The sequence below is a fragment of the Aquarana catesbeiana genome, linkage group LG13, assembly GCF_042186555.1.
Source record: "Aquarana catesbeiana isolate 2022-GZ linkage group LG13, ASM4218655v1, whole genome shotgun sequence".
Classification (NCBI taxonomy): domain Eukaryota; kingdom Metazoa; phylum Chordata; class Amphibia; order Anura; family Ranidae; genus Aquarana; species Aquarana catesbeiana.
Window position 1 is genome coordinate 74,630,672 of NC_133336.1, and position 14,421 is coordinate 74,645,092.

Sequence of the window (14,421 nt, forward strand, 5' to 3'; positions counted from 1 at the left end):
TATATATATATATATATATATATATATATATATATATATATATATATGTGTTTTTATATATGTGTGTGTGTTTACATGTACTGTATGTATGCACATTTTAGGTATACGCTTTTAATTGTGACCTCCTATATGTGTACAATCAGAACCGATTTTTTAAATTTTTTTTTGCTTGTTCATAGTACCAGCAAAAAAAATGTTGTTCCTGCGAAAAGCGATCCATGCTCAATTCGCTTTTCAGAGGCATTTGACAGCCGGTAAAAAGGCAATATGTTGCCTACTGACAGCCTGTTTTAACCCCTTAAATGCATCATCACTATCCCGCAACTGCATGCAATGCACACAGTTGCAGGGTGGTTGCAGTGCAGCCCCATTACCTAGGGGTATACTTTAAGGGTGTCCTGAGTGGAAAAAGATTGAGAAACACCGACATATAGGAACCCATGTCTCCATTTTCCTCCTGCAGCCGCTGAATGCCTGTGGGAGGGAGAGGAGGAGAAGCTGGGGGAAATGGAGAAATCAGTTCCTTTATATGCAGCCACCCACTTGTGACCGGGCCCTGGTGTTCCGCCATCAGGCTCGGAGAAAAGAGCCCTGTCCAGGGGTCAGGGGGCCCTTCATGATTTCTTGCATCGGGGCCCTGAAGGTTCTAGTTACGCCACTGGCATGGCCTGCAAATAGTCGGACCTCAATCCAATTGAAAATCTATGGTGGAAACTAAAGAAAATGGTCCGTGACAAGGCTCAAACCTGCAAAGCTGATGTGGCAACTGCAATAAGAGAAAGTTGTAGCCGTATTGATGAAGAATACTGTTTACCAATAGTTAAATCCATGCCTCAGCAAATTCAAGCTGTTATAAAAGCCAGAGGTGGTGCAACAAAGTCCCTTTTTCCATGATTCCATAATATTTTCTTCAGAATTGAGTGATTCCAATTTTTTTTTTTCCTCTTCTTAATCTCCAAAAACAGTTGCAATTGACTACAGTTTTCTCTCTTTTAATTATTTTAAGTGTTTCTTAAAGCCAGAAGGTTGGAATGTTAAATGAAAATAGTTTTGAGGCATGTCTGTGATTATTTTTTTTTCTACACAATTAAACAATTGAATGAACGTTTTCCAAGAATGGTGATTCCATACTTTTTGTCAGGGGTTGTATACAGCTCAGAATTCAGCAAGAATCTGCCAAAATTCCATCATATGCAGTCCGTGTTCAGATTTTCAGACAGTCTAAATAAAATATTCAGCAGGGGAGATTTTTCCATCCAAGCTACACTATTTTGTCAAAAGTATTTGGACACCTGCCTTTACACGCACATGAACTTTAATGGCATCCCAGTCTTAGCCTGTAGGGTTCAATAATGAGTTGACCCACCCTTTGCAGCTATAACAGCTTCAACTCTTCTGAGAAGGCTGTCCACAAGGTTTAAGAGTGTGTCTATAGGAATGTTTAACCATTCTTCCAGAAGCGCATTTCTGAGGTCAGGCACTGATATGGACGAGAATGCCTGGCTCACAGTCTCCACTCTAATTCAAGGGTGTTCTATCGGGTTGAGGTCAGGACTCTGTGCAGGCCAGTCATGTTCCTCCACCCCAAACTCGCTCATCCATGTCTTTATGGATCTTGCTTTGTGCGCTGGTCCAAATCATTTGGTGGAGGGGGGATTATTGTGTGGGGTTGTTTTTCAGAGGTTGGGATTGGCCCCTTAGTTCCTGTGAAGCGAACTCTTAAGGCATTAGAATACCAAGACATTTTGGACAATTTCATACTTCCCAACTCTGTGGGAACAATTTGGGGATGGCCCCTTTCTGTTCCAACATGACTGTGCACCAGTGCACAAAGCAAGGTCCATAATGACATGGATGAGCGAGTTTGTAGTGGAGGAACTTGACTGGCCTGCACAGATTAGAGCCAGACCTTCTTGTCCACATCGGTGCCTGACCTCACAAATACGCTTTTGGAAGAATGGTAAAACATTCCCATAGACACACTCCTAAACCTTGTGGACAGCCTCCCCGAAAGAGTTGAAGCTGTTATAGCTGCAAAGGGTGGGCCAACTCAACAGTGAACCCTTCGGACTAAGACTGGGATGCCATTAAAGTTTATGTGTGTGTCCCAATACTTTTGACAATATAGTGTATGTAGGGTGAATGAAAGAATCTTTTAGAATTTTGTTGTTCATCCTGTGGGCTGAGTGAAACCTATGTGTGTATGGCTGGTATATCATCATAGCTTATATATACAGATATTTAGTACAGTCAGGAAATTTCAGTTACTTATTTTCATACATTGCCCATGATACCTTAAAATCACTTTAGAGAATGAAAGTTTTCATTTGTTTGGATTCATTAACTTCCTAGATGAGTGACAAGTCTTCCCCTGTTCCAATTAACTCTGTTGTAAAGTGTCTGCCGCAGGGACTATCCTGTGTAATTATAACAATGGTGCTGACATTGATAAGATTGCAGATCTGTACAAGTGAACCCAGAAGAGCTGCACAGATCTGACTCATAGCGGTATAATTCATCAGCTTTGTGCGGCTAGATCTCCCAGGCTAAGTAATTCTGTCCAGGGAGGACAAACATGCAGCTGTATAAAATAACAGGTCTTCATGGATATTACACCTACTTTAAAGGCTCTATGCTTAAAGAACAATCTGACCAAGGGGAAATATTCCCTTGAAGTAGATGGCACAAAATGTTATTGAATCTTACACAGACTTTTCTAAATCAGCTTCTATGACTCACCTATTTATTGCTTCTCCAAAGGCTACCAAAGATATGAACATTTCCCAAGAAATATACAGTAATTTTGCAGGGTCAAACTTAGTCCACCAAAGCCTGTTTTTTATACATTTGATATTTTTAAAGCCCAAACTTAGAGGCAAATCCTACTGTAAAGACACTCTGTGATGATAGCTGAAGTAACACACTTCAGTGAATTCAGTATGTTTCACAGAAAATAGCAAGTGCCCTCCACCAATCACACTATGAGCTCACCTCCCCGGATGACCCCTCACGGGGTCTAAATGCGCCTTCCACTTAGGGGTATAAATCCATTGGATGGCAGCTTCTCTGATGATCCTGGGACTCTCATTCAGCTCAGATAGTGCAACTATATGTATGTATAGTATTACAGGAGAAAAACAAATATAGTGCTTTAACTGTGTAAAAGGTTGAGCTTTATTAAAAATGAAAACCACACTTACAGTTGCTTGTGCACTACTTCTGGTACACTTGGGTAATTCGCTTGGTACATAGGGGGTGCTGGTACCCCTTAGGGTCACCTAGATATCCACAGGTACTCGGCTGTGTATTCACCAGAAGCTAACAGTCTGCTTCCTGGTGGTGTGTGGTGACCTCACAGGCTCTGATCCAATGCGTTTTGTCACAGATCACGTGTTCTCCAGATCTCTTGTGGAATGAGAGTCCCAGAATCAGAGAAGCTGCCATTCAGTGGATTTATATCCCTAAGGGGAAGGCGCATTTAGACCCTGTGAGAGGTCTCCGGGGAGGTGAGCGCATATTGTGACTGGTCGAAGGTACTTGCTATTTTCTGTGAAGAACACTGAATCCACGGAAGTGTGTTACTTCAGCTGTCATCACGGAGTGTCTTTGGCATGCTCACTTTATGAATGGACAGAGAAAGGGGAGACCAACTTGTTTAGGAGGAAAGCCGTGCCACGTCCAAAAGTACATAAACACAAGAAAAGGGTTCCCCTAGGTGGACTTTACCGGCACTTGCATAAAAAAGAAAAAAATATAAGTAAAGACTATAGTACATAATAAAAGAATATATATTTTATTCAATTGGAAAATACAAATATTAAAAACAAAGTGGATATCATGGGTAACAAAGCAGTACTACTTAGTAAACATAATGTACAATCAAGCAGTAAGCAATGATGAAAAGGAACCAGAAGACTCTTATCAAGCCCTACGCGTTTCGGGGTATTTAATATTTATAGGGTCCTTCTTCAGGGGCATAGTTGAAAAGAGGGGTTCATCTAAATTAATTGAAAAAATGAAAAAATGAGAGTGTGTAGACAAAGGTCAAATGATGGAAGAGTTGTCACTAGATATCCAATAGAAGGTTTGAATGATCCATTGATCACCTACCTGGAAGAATTTTCAATAACTGCTTATGGAAGGGAGTCTAAAACGAAAAACCAATGTGAAAGAGCAGGGTGTGGAGGTGGGCAGTTATGATGTAACAGATATAGGTACTAATTCTTAGATGTTACAAGCTGCAAGAAGGTAGGCAGCAATCTCCATAAAGGAGTATGACACTGTGCCCATCCCGCCCGACCCGGGCGTGCGCAAGCCAGAGCGATATGCTGAGGTCACAGGAAGGCGCCCCTATAAAATGAAAAATTAAGGTACCTTAAAAAGAGTTCAATGTATGTGAATAAATGCAAAAATGACAAACCAAAATTAGTATGAAAAAAATATATATTACAATAAAATGCCTGTTGTCAAATTTTCACATATAAGTAACATGCTGGTTAAAGCAGTGCAGCAGGAAAGGCACTGAATATAAATTCAAAAGAGATATAACTTACAGAAAACTGGGGTAATAGGAGTGTATATATATGTGTCATAATTGTAAAACAGATGTGTGCATTATAAAGAAAATTAATAACTAGAAATATATATTGAAAATATATGTCCAGGGGTAAGTACATCAATCATAAAGAATTTTATGGTTAAAAAGCTGGAGTACTATAGAACAGTTTGGCATAGTAGTATATAGCCAGTATGTAAAAGGCAAATGTGGTGCTAAAAAAGCCATATATATAAGTTCCCCATAGCCTGCAGGAAATGGAATAGAAGCCATGGCAGGTTAGGAAGTGGTAAAAAGGGCCAAAACAATGCAACCATATAGCTGAAAATAAATGAATGCTGAAGAAGAAAGTATAATGCATTTATAATACTGATCCTTGGGAAGGAGAAGGAAGAGAAAGAAGTAAATAGACATACCTTGGGAGGACCACGCAATCCGGCATCCGGCATGTAAAACGCCTTGGCAGGGGATGAGTGGGGCCGGTTTAAATATAGGACGGGCTCCAATCAGCTGGCGTCAGAATGACGCACAGCTGTATAGTAGAGACCGTCAGCTGGGGCGCCTAATTAAAAACCTCCTGAAGCGAGGGTGCGCGGCGCCGCCCCTACCGCGCATGCGCGAGCGCAATGACGTTGGAGTGACGTCGCGCACACCCGCCCCACCGACACGGAAGTGCCCATCCGGCGAACTGAGCATGCTCGCCGGAGTGGCAACATGGAGGCGGTGGACGTGAGGTGGAACAACGCCCAACAACCTCCCTAAACGCCGCCCCAGGAAAAAATTCTGGGGCGGCTTTCCGTGCCGGGCAGCCGCTCCGGCCACACACACCTCGGGGGGGGGCCGGGAAATGGGAAAAAGTAAAAATAAATTATATAATCAGAGTGGCTTAGATGAAAATATGAGGAGAGAGGACTAGGACATGTCACAAAGTGTCAATTTTTTTGCAAGAGAGGGCAGGCAGAATCGAATATTAAACAGTATATTAATAAAATGTACATTAGGATTGGTGGTATAACAGGCAGAATGATCTCTTTATACAAGACATTATATTATGCAGAAACATAAACAGGAACATCCAATAGAGAATTTAGCATTTGGGCGACAAAAGACCTAACCACAGGTTAGGACACATAAATGCTGACATAAAGTAAAAAATAGATAAATGATATGTTAACAAAAGGAAGGTTCCAGAAGAGGAACCAACCAAGCTGATTGTGTGGATCTGATACATGGTTCCCTGAAAAAGTGCAAAAAAAAAAAAAAAAAAAAAAAGGGTGGGAGGCATGTAAAAGGCCAGACATACAGCTTGGTGTACAGAAGTCAAATAGGAAAACACAAAGGAGAACACAGCAAACATTGCGACCCGCAATTTGTGATAGGTAGAGGGAGAAGGAAAAGGGGGAGGGAAAAAGAGGGAGGGGGAGGGGAAGGGGGGGAAAAAAAAAAAAAAGGAGGGGGGGGGGCGGAAGGAGGGAGGGGACAGGGAGATAGTAGGTGGGGGAAACAAGGGATTACTTTTCCATTCCCCCAGAATTGAAGCCTTCTAAGAAGGGTTTAAAACAGACAGCCTCATTGAGGCCTGGGGGTGTGGTGGCCTTTAATAAATGAATCCATTTTAGTTCTCTTTGGAGTAAGATTTTGTTCCAGTCACCCCCTCTGGGGCTAGGATGTATACGATCCAAAATTAAGAATTTGATAGCGGGAAACTTGCCTCCATGTACCAGAGCCACATGCCGGTCCAGGGGAAGATCAGGGTCAGCTGTTTTCATCGACAAAATATGCCTGTATGCTCTTCGCCAAAACTCAAGTTTAGTCTTTCCTATGTAAAAGCAGCCGCAGTTGCACCGGAGTAGGTAAACCACTCCAGTGGTCCTGCAGTTAGCAAAATGTTTAGGAAAAAAGGTTTTCCCATTAGGGAGAGTGGGATTTCTCTGGGTCAGCATGTAGCCACAGTAGTGGCAAGTACCACAGGCAAATGTACCCCTATATTTGCAATGAGTTGTCGTTGATCTAAATTCACTGTTGGTGATTTTGTCGCCAATGGAGGTCGCTCTCCTAATGGGGTTTTTCTGGTACTAGATGGCCCAGGCTGGGGTCCAGAACCAACAAGTGCCACTGGCACTTGTTGGTTCTGGACCCCAGCCTGGGCCATCTAGTACCAGAAAAACCCCATTTTACATTTAGGAGAGCGATCTCCATTGGCGACAAAATCACCAACAGTGAATTTAGATCAACGACAACTCATTGCAAATATAGGGGTACATTTGTCTGCGGTACTTGCCACTACTGTGGCTACATGCTGACCCAGAGAAATCCCACTCTCCCTAATGGGAAAACCTTTTTTCCTAAACATTTTGCTAACTGCAGAACCACTGGAGTGATTTACCTACTCCGGTGCAACTGCGGCTGCTTTTACATAGGAAAGACTAAACTTGAGTTTTGGCGAAGAGCATACAGGCATATTTTGTCGATGAAAACAGCTGACCCTGATCTTCCCCTGGGCCGGCATGTGGCTCTGGTACATGGAGGCAAGTTTCCCTCTATCAAATTCTTAATTTTGGATCGTATACATCCTAGCCCCAGAGGGGGTGACTGGAACAAAATCTTACTCCAAAGAGAACTAAAATGGATTCATTTATTAACCACTTGCCGACCGCCGCACGACTATATACGTCGGCAGAATGGCACGGGCAGGCAAAAGGACTTACATGTACGTCCTTGCCTGCCCGCGGGTGGGGGGTCCGATCGGACCCCCCCCCGGTGCCAGCGGCGGTCGGCAAATCTCCCCCGGCGATCGGAGGTGAGGGGGAGGCCATCCATTCGTGGCCCCCCCCTCGCGATCGCTCTCAGCCAATGGGATCATTTCCCTGCCTCTGTATTGTACACAGAGGCAGAGGAAATGATGTCATCTCTCCTCGGCTCGGTATTTTCCGTTCCGGGCCAAGGAGAGAAGACTGCAATGTGAGTGCACAACACACACACATACAGTAGAACATGCCAGGCACACAAAACACCCCGATCCCCCCCCCGATCGCCCCCCGATCCCCCCCCAATCACCCCCCCCCCCCCTGTCACAAACTGACACCAGCAGGTTTTTTTTTTTTTTTTTTTTTTTTTTTCTGATTACTGTATTGGTGTCAGTTTGTGACATTTACAGTGTTAGGACAGTTAGTATTACCCCCCTGTAGGTCTAGGGTACCCCCCTAACCCCCCCTAATAAAGTTTTAACCCCTTGATCACCCCCCGTCACCAGTGTCGCTAAGCGATCATTTTTCTGATCGCTGTATTAGTGTCGCTGGTGACGCTAGTTAGGGACGTAAATATTTAGGTTCGCCGTCAGCGTTTTATAGCGACAGGGACCCCCATATACTACCTAATAAATGTTTTAACCCCTTGATTGCCCCCTAGTTAACCCTTTCACCACTGATCACTGTATAACCGTTACGGGTGACGCTGGTTAGTTTGTTTATTTTTTATAGTGTCAGGGCACCCGCCGAATAAAGATTTAGCCCCCTGATCGCCCGGCGGTGATATGCGTCGCCCCAGGCAGCGTCAGATTAGCGCCAGTAACGCTAACACCCACGCACGCAGCATACGCCTCCCTTAGTGGTATAGTATCTGATCGGATCAATATCTGATCTGATCAGATCTATACTAGCGTCCCCAGCAGTTTAGGGTTCCCAAAAACACAGTGTTAGCGGGATCAGCCCAGATACCTGCTAGCACCTGCGTTTTGCCCCTCCGCCCGGCTCGGCCCAGCCCACCCAAGTGCAGTATCGATCGATCACGGTCACTTACAAAACACTAAACGCATAACTGCAGCGTTCGCAGAGTCAGGCCTGATCCCTGTGATCGCTAACAGTTTTTTTGGTAGCGTTTTGGTGAAATGGCAAGCACCAGCCCCAGGCAGCGTCAGGTTAGTGCCAGTAGCGCTAACACCCACGCACGCACCGTACACCTCCCTTAGTGGTATAGTATCTGAACGCATAAATATCTGATCCGATCAGATCTATACTAGCGTCCCCAACAGTTTAGGATTCCCAAAAACGCAGTGTTAGCGGGATCAGCCCAGATACCTGCTAGCACCTGCGTTTTGCCCCTCCGCCCGGCCCAGCCCAGCCCACCCAAGTGCAGTATCGATCGATCACTGTCACTTACAAAACACTAAACGCATAACTGCAGCGTTCGCAGAGTCAGGCCTGATCCCTGCGATCGCTAACAGTTTTTTTGGTAGCGTTTTGGTGAACTGGCAAGCACCAGCCCCAGGCAGCGTCAGGTTAGTGCCAGTAGCGCTAACACCCACGCACGCACCGTACACCTCCCTTAGTGGTATAGTATCTGAACTGATCAATATCTGATCTGATCCGATCAGATCTATACTGGCATCCCCAGCAGTTTAGGGTTCCCAAAAACGCAGTGTTAGTGGGATCAGCCCAGATACCTGCTAGCACCTGCGTTTTGCCCCTCCGCCCGGCCCAGCCCAGCCCACCCAAGTGCAGTATCGATCGATCACTGTCACTTACAAAACACTAAACGCATAACTGCAGCGTTCGCAGAGTCAGGCCTGATCCCTGCGATCGTTAACAGTTTTTTTGGTAGCGTTTTGGTGAACTGGCAAGCGCCAGCGGCCTAGTACACCCCGGTCATAGTCAAACCAGCACTGCAGTAACACTTGGTGACGTGGCGAGTCCCATAAGTGCAGTTCAAGCTGGTGAGGTGGCAAGCACAAGTAGTGTCCCGCTGCCACAAAGAAGACAAACACAGGCCCGTCGTGCCCATAGTGCCCTTCCTGCTGCATTCGCCAATCCTAATTGGGAACCCACCGCTTCTGCAGCGCCCGTACTTCCCCCATTCACATCCCCAACCAAATGCAGTCGGCTGCATGAGAGGCATTTTCTTTATGTCCTCCCCCTAGTACCCCTACCCAACGAACTCCCCCAAAAAAGATGTCGTGTCTGCAGTAAGCGCGGATATAGGCGTGACACCCGCTATTATTGTCCCTCCTGTCCTGACAATCCTGGTCTTTGCATTGGTGAATGTTTTGAATGCTACCATTCACTAGCTGAGTATTAGCGTAGGGTACAGCATTGCACAGACTAGGACACACTTTCACAGGGTCTCCCAAGATGCCATCGCATTTTGAGAGACCCGAACCTGGAACCGGTTACAGTTATAAAAGTTACAGTTACAAAAAAAGTGTAAAAAAAAAAAAAAAAAAACACAAACAAAAATATAAAATAAAAAGTAATAGTTGTCGTTTTATTGTTCTCTCTCTATTCTCTCTCTCTCTATTCTCTCTATTGTTCTGCTCTTTTTTACTGTATTCTATTCTGCAATGTTTTATTGTTATTATGTTTTATCATGTTTGCTTTTCAGGTATGCAATTTTTTATACTTTACCATTTACTGTGCTTTATTGTTAGCCATATTTTTGTCTTCAGGTACAGCATTCACGACTTTGAGTGGTTATACCAAAATGATGCTTGCAGGTTTAGGTATCATCTTGGTATCATTCTTTTCAGCCAGCGGTCGGCTTTCATGTAAAAGCAATCCTAGCGGCTAATTAGCCTCTAGACTGCTTTTACAAGCAGTGGGAGAGAATGCCCCCCCCCCCCCATCGTCTTCCGTGTTTTTCTCTGGCTCTCCTGTCTCAACAGGGAACCTGAGAATGCAGCCGGTGATTCAGCCAGCTGACCATAGAGCTGATCAGAGACCAGAGTGGCTCCAAACATCTCTATGGCCTAAGAAACCGGAAGCTACGAGCATTTTATGACTTAGATTTCGCCGGATGTAAATAGCGCCATTGGGAAATTGGGGAAGCATTTTATCACACCGATCTTGGTGTGGTCAGATGCTTTGAGGGCAGAGGAGAAATCTAGGGTCTAATAGACCCCAATTTTTTCAAAAAAGAGTACCTGTCACTACCTATTGCTATCATAGGGGATATTTACATTCCCTGAGATAACAGTAAAAATGATTAAAAAAAAAAAAAATGAAAGGAACAGTTTTAAAATAAGATAAAAAAGCAAAAAAATAATAAAGAAAAAAAAAAAAAAAAAAAAAAAAGCACCCCTGTCCCCCCTGCTCTCGCGCTAAGGCGAACGCAAGCGTCGGTCTGGCGTCAAATGTAAACAGCAATTGCACCATGCATGTGAGGTATCACCGCGACGGTTAGATCGAGGGCAGTAATTTTAGCAGTAGACCTCCTCTGTAAATCTAAAGTGGTAACCTGTAAAGGCTTTTAAAGGCTTTTAAAAATGTATTTATTTTGTTGCCACTGCACGTTTGTGCGCAATTGTAAAGCATGTCATGTTTGGTATCCATGTACTCGGCCTAAGATCATCTTTTTTATTTCATCAAACATTTGGGCAATATAGTGTGTTTTAGTGCATTAAAATGTAAAAAAGTGTGTTTTTTCCCCAAAAAATGCGTTTGAAAAATCGCTGCGCAAATACTGTGTGAAAAAAAAAAATTAAACACCCACCATTTTAATCTGTAGGGCATTTGCTTTAAAAAAATATATAATGTGTGGGGGTTCAAAGTAATTTTCTTGCAAAAAAAAATAATTTTTTCATGTAATCAAAAAGTGTCAGAAAGGGCATTGTCTTCAAGTGGTTAGAAGAGTGGGTGATGTGTGACATAAGCTTCTAAATGTTGTGCATAAAATGCCAGGACAGTTCAAACCCCCCCAAATGACCCCATTTTGGAAAGTAGACACCCCAAGCTATTTGCTGAGAGGCATGTCGAGTCCATGGAATATTTTATATTGTGACACAAGTTGCGGGAAAGAGACAAATTTTTTTTTTTTTTTTTTTTTTTTGCACAAAGTTGTCACTAAATTATATATTGCTCAAACATGCCATGGGAATATGTGAAATTACACCCCAAAATACATTCTGCTGCTTCTCCTGAGTACGGGGATACCACATGTGTGAGACTTTTTGGGAGCCTAGCCGCGTATGGGACCCCGAAAACCAAGCACCGCCTTCAGGCTTTCTAAGGGCGTAAATTTTTGATTTCACTCTTCACTGCCTATCACAGTCTCGGAGGCCATGGAATGCCCAGGTGGCACAAACCCCCCCCAAATGACCCCATTTTGGAAAGTAGACACCCAAAGCTATTTGCTGAGCGGTATAGTGAGTATTTTGCAGACCTCACTTTTTGTCACAAAGTTTTGAAAATTAAAAAAAGAAAAAAAAAATTTTTTTTTTTGTCTTTCTTCATTTTCAAAAACAAATGAGAGCTGCAAAATACTCACCATGCCTCTCAGCAAATAGCTTGGGGTGTCTACTTTCCAAAATGGGGTCATTTGGGGGGGGTTTGTGCCACCTGGGCATTCCATGACCTCCGAAACTGTGATAGGCAGTGAAGAGTGAAATCAAAAATGTACACCCTTAGAAATCCTGAAGGCGGTGATTGGTTTTCGGGGTCCCGTACGCGGCTAGGCTCCTAAAAAGTCCCACACATGTGGTATCCCCATACTCAGGAGAAGCAGCAGAATGTATTTTGGGGTGCAATTCCACATATGCCCATGACCTGTGTGAGCAATATATCATTTAGTGACAACTTTGTGCAAAAAAAAAATAAATAAATAAATAAATTGTCACTTTCCCGCAACTTGTGTCAAAATATAAAATATTCCATGGACTCAACATGCCTCTCAGCAAATAGCTTGGGGTGTCTACTTTCCAAAATGGGGTCATTTGGGGGGGGGTTTGTGCCATCTGGGCATTTTATGGCCTTCAAAACTGTGATAGGTAGTGAGGAGTAAAATCAAAAATGTACGCCCTTAGAAATCCTGAAGGCGGTGATTGGTTTTCGGGGCCCCGTATGCGGCTAGGCTCCCAAAAAGTCCCACACATGTGGTATCCCCATACTCAGGAGAAGCAGCTAAATGTATTTTGGGGTGCAATTCCACATATGCCCATGGCCTGTGTGAGCAATATATCATTTAGTGACAACTTTTTGTAATTTTTTTTTTTTTTTTTTGTCATTATTCAATCACTTGGGACAAAAAAAATGAATATTCAATGGGCTCAACATGCCTATCAGCAATTTCCTTGGGGTGTCTACTTTCCAAAATGGGGTCATTTGTGGGGGTTTTGTACTGCCCTGCCATTTTAGCACCTCAAGAAACGACATAGGCAGTCATAAATTAAAGGCTGTGTAAATTCCAGAAAATGTACCCTAGATTGTAGGCGCTATAACTTTTGCGCAAACCAATAAATATACACTTATTGACATTTTTTTTACCAAAGACATGTGGCCAAATACATTTTGGCCTAAATGTATGACTAAAATTGAGTTTATTGGATTTTTTTTAGAACAAAAAGTAGAAAATATCATTTTTTTTCAAAATTTTCGGTCTTTTTCCGTGTATAGCGCAAAAAATAAAAACGGCAGAGGTGATCAAATACCATCAAAAGAAAGCTCTATTTGTGGGAAGAAAAGGACGCAAATTTCGTTTGGTTACAGCATTGCATGACCGCGCAATTAGCAGTTAAAACGACGCAGTGCCAATTTGTAAAAAGTGCTCTGGTCAGGAAGGGGGTAAATCCTTCCGGGGCTGAAGTGGTTAAAGGCCACCACACCCCCAGGCCTCAATGAGGCTGTCTGTTTTAAACCCTTCTTAGAAGGCTTCAATTCTGGGGGAATGGAAAAGTAATCCCTTGTTTCCCCCACCTACTATCTCCCTGTCCCCTCCCTCCTTCCGCCCCCCCCTCCTTTCCCCCCCCCCCCCTTCCCCTCCCCCTCCCTCTTTTTCCCTCCCCCTTTTCCTTCTCCCTCTACCTATCACAAATTGCGGGTCGCAATGTTTGCTGTGTTCTCCTTTGTGTTTTCCTATTTGACTTCTGTACACCAAGCTGTATGTCTGGCCTTTTACATGCCTCCCACCCTTTTTTTTTTTTTTTTTTTTGCACTTTTTCAGGGAACCATGTATCAGATCCACACAATCAGCTTGGTTGGTTCCTCTTCTGGAACCTTCCTTTTGTTAACATATCATTTATCTATTTTTTACTTTATGTCAGCATTTATGTGTCCTAACCTGTGGTTAGGTCTTTTGTCGCCCCAATGCTAAATTCTCTATTGGATGTTCCTGTTTATGTTTCTGCATAATATAATGTCTTGTATAAAGAGATCATTCTGCCTGTTATACCACCAATCCTAATGTACATTTTATTAATATACTGTTTAATATTCGATTCTGCCTGCCCTCTCTTGCAAAAAAATTGACACTTTGTGACATGTCCTAGTCCTCTCTCCTCATATTTTCATCTAAGCCACTCTGATTATATAATTTATTTTTACTTTTTCCCATTTCCCGGCCCCCCCCCGAGGCGTGTGTGGCCGGAGCGGCTGCCCGGCACGGAAAGCCGCCCCAGAATTTTTTCCTGGGGCGGCGTTTAGGGAGGTTGTTGGGCGTTGTTCCACCTCACGCCCACCGCCTCCATGTTGCCACTCCGGCGAGCATGCTCAGTTCGCCGGATGGGCACTTCCGTGTCGGTGGGGCGGGTGTGCGCGACGTCGCTCCAACGTCATTGCGCTCGCGCATGCGCGGTAGGGGCGGCGCCGCGCACCCTCGCTTCGGGAGGTTTTTAATTAGGCGCCCCAGCTGACGGTCTCTACTATACAGCTGTGCGTCATTCTGACGTCAGCTGATTGGAGCCCCTCCTATATTTAAACCGGCCCCACTCATCCCCTGCCAAGGCGTTTTACATGCCGGACGCCGGATTGCGTGGTCGGCCGTGCTCACATTTTTTGTCCTCCCAAGGTATGTCTATTTACTTCTTTCTCTTCCTTCTCTTTCCCAAGGATCAGTATTATAAATGCATTATACTTTCTTCTTCAGCATTCATTTATTTTCAG